The sequence below is a fragment of the Piliocolobus tephrosceles genome, chromosome 21 (genome assembly GCF_002776525.5).
Source record: "Piliocolobus tephrosceles isolate RC106 chromosome 21, ASM277652v3, whole genome shotgun sequence".
Taxonomy (NCBI): Eukaryota; Metazoa; Chordata; class Mammalia; order Primates; family Cercopithecidae; genus Piliocolobus; species Piliocolobus tephrosceles.
In genome coordinates, this window is record NC_045454.1 from 12,761,090 (window position 1) to 12,765,917 (window position 4,828).

The following is a 4,828-nucleotide window of genomic DNA, read 5'->3' on the forward strand; positions in this document are numbered from 1 at the left end:
TAAATAAATAAATAAATAAATAAATAAATAAATAAATAAATAAATAAGAAAGGCAATCAGGTCACAAAAACTGCAATTCCTGGGCAAGTCCTGGTGCCTTGCTGGGCTCAGAAGGCAAGTGGACCTGGAGGACATGAGGTCCAGTGAGACACTGGCTGAGGAGCCAAGGGAGTGCTTGAGCCCCCAAGCCCCAAACCCCAGGCAGTATAGCTTACAGTTCAAGGAGAGACTCCTTCTTTCTGCTTGAGGCAAGGAGAGGGAAAAGTCAAGAGGTCTTCGTTTTGCAACTTGGATACCAGCTCAGTCACAGGACGATAGGGCATCAGGCAGAGTCCCGAGGCCCCCATTCCAGGCCCTAAATCCTGGATGACATTTCTAGACACACCCTGGGCCAGAAGGGAAGCCACTGTCTTGAAAGGAAGGACCCAGTCCTGGCAGGATTCATTACTTGCTGACTAAGGATCTCTTGGGCCTTGAATAAACATCAGTGGTTTGCCAGACAGTACTCGCTTCAGGCCTTGGGTTAGACCCAGGGCCGTGCTGATTTCAGGCGTGACCCAGCGCATTCCCAGCTGCGGTGGCCCTGGGGAAAGACTCCGGCTTGAGGAAAGGAGAGGAAAGAGTAAAGGAGACTATGTCTTGCATCTTGGGCACCAGCTTGGCCACAGTGGGGTAGAGCACCAAGTGGCTGCTGGCATCCCCAGTAGAGGTCTTGGCTCTTGGACAGCATTCCTGGATCTGCCCTGGGCCAGAGGGGATCCCTCTTCCCTGAAGAAAAAGACCCAGGCCTGGCAGCATTCACCACAAGCTGACTGAAGAGGGCTTGGGCCTTGAGTGAACATCAGCAGTAGCCAGGCAGTACCCGCCATGGGCCTGGAGCAGTGGTGGCCACAGAGAGAGACTCCTGTGTGAGGAAAGGTGAGGGAAGAATAGTGTATTAGTCTGTTTTCACGCTGCTGATAAAGACATACCTGAGACTGGGTAATTTATAAAGAAAAAGAGGCTCAACGAACTCCCAGTTCCACATGGCTGGGGAGGCCTCACAATCATGGCAGAAGTTGAAAGGCACGTCTTACATGGTGGCAGGCAAGACAGAATGAGGACCAAGTCAAAGGGGCTTTCCCTTATAAAGCCATCAGATCTCATGAGGCTTATTCACTACCACAAAAACAGTAAGGGGGAAATTGCCCCCATGATTCAAGTATCTCCCACCGGGTCCCTCCCATAACATGGGGGAATTATGGGAGCTACAGCACAAGATGCGATCTGGGTGGGGACACAGCCAAGCCATATCGAGTGGGAAAGACTTTTTCTCGTAGCTTGGGTGCCAGCTCAGCCACAGAATAGAGCACCAGGTAGATTCCTAAGGTTTCTGTCTCCGTGCCCTGGTTCCCATATGGCATTTCTGGACATGCCCTGGGCCAAGAGGGAACTCACCACCCTGAAGGGAAGCACACAAGCCTGGCTGGCTTCACCACCTGCTGGCCGAAGAGTCCTTGGGCCTTGTATGAACATTGGCGGAAGCCAGGTAGTGGCTGCCACAGGCCCTGGGTGAGACCCAGTGGTGTGTTGGCTTTGGGTCTGACCCAGTGCAGTCCCAGTGGTGGTGGCCACAAGGGTACTTGTGTCTCCCCTCCAGCAGCTCCAGACAGCTCCGTACAGAGACAGACTGTGTTTGTTTGGAGAAAGTAAGGGAAGAGAAGAGTTTCTGCCTGGTAATTTAGGGAATTCTCCTGAATCTCACCCAAGACCACTGAGGCAGTACCTCTAAGATTCCTTTTTTTTTGAGATAGGGTCTTACTCTGTCACCCAGGCTGGAATGCAGTGCAGCAGTCTCCACTCACTGCAGTCTCCACCACCCATGCACAAGTGATTCTCCCGACTCAGCCTCCCAAATAGCTGGGACTATGGGTGCCCGCCCCTACGTCCGGCGAATTTTTGTATTTTTTGATAGAGACGGGGTTTCACCATGTTGGCCAGGCTGGTCTCAAACTCCCGACCTCAGATAATCTGCCTGCCTCGGATGCCCAAAGTGCTGGGATTACAGGCGTGAGCCACTGTGCCTGGCCAGTACCTCTTAAGATTCTGCAAGAATCACAGCGTTACTGAGCCTGGGGTGCCCCCTAATGCAGATACAGCTGCAGTGACCAAAAGTTTAGATCACAACACTCTATTTCCTTTAAATATCTGGAAAGCCTTCTCAAGAAGGATGGGTTCAAATGAGCCCAGACTACAAAGACTACAGTAAACACTGAACTCGTCAATGCCCAGCCACTGACGAACACCCACAAGCATTGACACCACGCAGGAAAACATGACCTCACCAAGTGAGCTAAACAAGCCTCCAGTGACCAACCCCACTGTGACAGAGCTATGTGACCTTTCAGATGGAGAATTCAAAACAGCTGTTTTGAGGAAGCTCAATGAAATTCAAGATAGCACAGAGAAGGGACTCAGAATCCTGTCGGATAAATTAACCAAAAAGATTGAAGTAATTTTAAGGCCGGACGCGGTGGCTCAACCCTGTAATCCCAGCACTTTGGGAGGCCGAGATGGGCGGATCACGAGGTCAGGAGATCGAGACCATCCTGGCGAACACGGTGAAACCCCGTCTCTACTAAAAAAAAATACAAAAAACTAGCCGGGCAAGGTGGCGGGCGCCTGTAGTCCCAGCTACTCGGGAGGCTGAGGCAGGAGAATGGCGTAAACCCGGGAGGCGGAGCTTGCAGTGAGCTGAGATCCGGCCACTGCACTCCAGCCTGGGCAACAGAGCCAGACTTCGTCTCAAAAAAAAAAAAAAAAAAAAGAAATAATTTTTAAAAATTAAGCAGAAAGGGGCCAGGCACGGTGGCTCACACCTGTAATCCCAACACTTTGGGAGGCTGAGGCGGGCGGATCACGAGGTCAGGAGATTGAGACCATCCTGGTTAACACGGTGAAACCCCATCTCTACTAAAAATACAAAAAAAAATTAGCCGGGCGTGGTGGCGGGCGCCTGTAGTCCCAGCTACTCAGGAGGCTGAGGCAGGAGAATGGTGTGAACCCAGGAGGCGGAGCTTGCAGTGAGCCGAGATTGTGTCACTGCACTGCAGCCTGGGCGATGGAGCGAGACTCCATCTCAAAAAAAAAAAAAAAAAATTAAGCAGAAAACATTCAACTGACACACTGAAGAATGCATCAGTCTCTGAACAGTAGAATTGATCAACCTGAAGAATTGGTGAGCTCAAAGACAGGCTATTTGAAAATATGCAGTCAGGCTGGGCACAGTGGCTCATACCTGTAATCCCAGCACTTTGAAAGGCTGAGGTGGTAGGATCACCTGAGGTCAGGAGTTTGAGACCAGCTTGGCCAACATAGTGAAATCCTGTCTCTACTAAAAATACAAAAATTAGCCAGGTGTGGTAGTGCATGCCTGTAATCCCAGCTACTCAGGAGGCTGAGGCACTAGAATTGCTTGAAACTGGGAGGTGGAGGTTGCAGTGAGCCAAGATTGCACCACTGCACTCCAGCCTGGTCGACAGAGTGAGACTCTGTCTCAAAAAGAGGAAAGGAGGAGAGGAGGAGAGGAGAGGAGGGCAAGACACACTCAGAGGAGACAAAATAAAAAATAAAGAATAAGGGCCAGGTGCAGTGGCTCACGCCCATAATCCCAGCACTTTGGGAGGCCGAGGTGTGATCAAGGTTGTGACCTTGATCACAAGGTCAGGAGTTTGAGAACATCCTGGCCAACATGGTGAACCCCATCTCTACTAAAATACAAAAAATTAGCTAGGCATGGTGGCAGGCGCCTATAATCCCAGCTACTTGGGAGGCTGAGGCAGGGGAATTGCTTGAACCTGGGAGGCGGAGACTGCAGTGAGCCAAGATTGTGGCACTGTAGTGTGGCAACAGAGCAAGACTCCATCTCAAAAAAAAAAAAAGAATAAGGCACACCTACAAGATCTGGCAAATAGCCACAAAAGGTAAAAATCTAAGAGTTTTATTGGCCCTAAAGTAGAGAGACTGGAACAGAAAGTTTACTAAGTGGGATAATAACAGAGAACTTTCCAAACCTAGAAAAAGATATCAATATTCAAATACAAAAAGGTTATAGAAACACTAGGCAAGTTTAACCCAAAGACTACCTTCAAGGCATTTAATAATCAAACTCCCAAAGATCAGGGATAAAGAAAAGGTCCTAAAAGCAGCAAGAGAAAAGTAATAAATAATATACAATGGAGGCCATGTGCAGTGGCTCATGTCTGTAATACCCAGCATTTAGGGAGGCTGAGGCGGGTGAATCACTTGAGGCCAGGAGTTAGAGACCAGTCTGGGCAACATGGTGAAATCCTGTCTCTACCAAAAATACAAAAAAATTAGCCAGGCATGAGGCCAGGCTCAGTGGCTCACGCCTGTAATCCCAACTACTCAGGAGGCTGAGGCACAAGAATCGCTTGAACCTGGGAGGTGGAGGTTGCAGTGAGCTGAGATTTTGTCACTGCGCTTCAGCCTGGGTGACTGAGTGAGAATCTGTCTCAAAAACAAAAACAAACCTATAATGGAGCTCCAATACGTCTGGCAGCGGACTCTTCAGTGGAAACCTCACAGGCTAGGATAGAGTGGCACGACATATTGAAAGTGATGAAGGTGGCCGGGGGTGGTGGCTCACGCCTGTAATCCCAGCACTTTGGGAGCCCAAGGCAGGCAGATCACGAGGTCAGGAGATCGAGACCATCCCCATCCTAGCTAACATGGTGAAACCCTGGCTCTCCTAAAAATACAAAAAATTAGCCAGGCGTGATGGCGGACGCCTGTAGTCCCAGCTACTCGGGAGGCTGAGGCAGCAGAA

At 49.9% G+C, this 4,828-nt stretch overlaps 1 protein-coding gene across 4 annotated transcripts in view; it reads right to left on the reverse strand.

Annotated features, from left to right (window-relative positions):
• The window catches only part of BLOC1S3 (biogenesis of lysosomal organelles complex 1 subunit 3), a 40,716-nt gene that overhangs the window by 10,986 nt on the left and 24,902 nt on the right, over positions 1-4,828 (reverse strand). For 2 of the 4 annotated variants that reach the window (XR_002724539.3, XR_002724540.3), the window contains exon 5: positions 216-904. The gene's annotated coding sequence lies outside the window, so the exon portion shown is untranslated. Of the gene's footprint in view, positions 1-7; positions 905-4,828 lie in introns of those variants that run through there. The other 2 variants (XR_002724541.3, XR_002724538.3) reach the window with 1 other exon arrangement.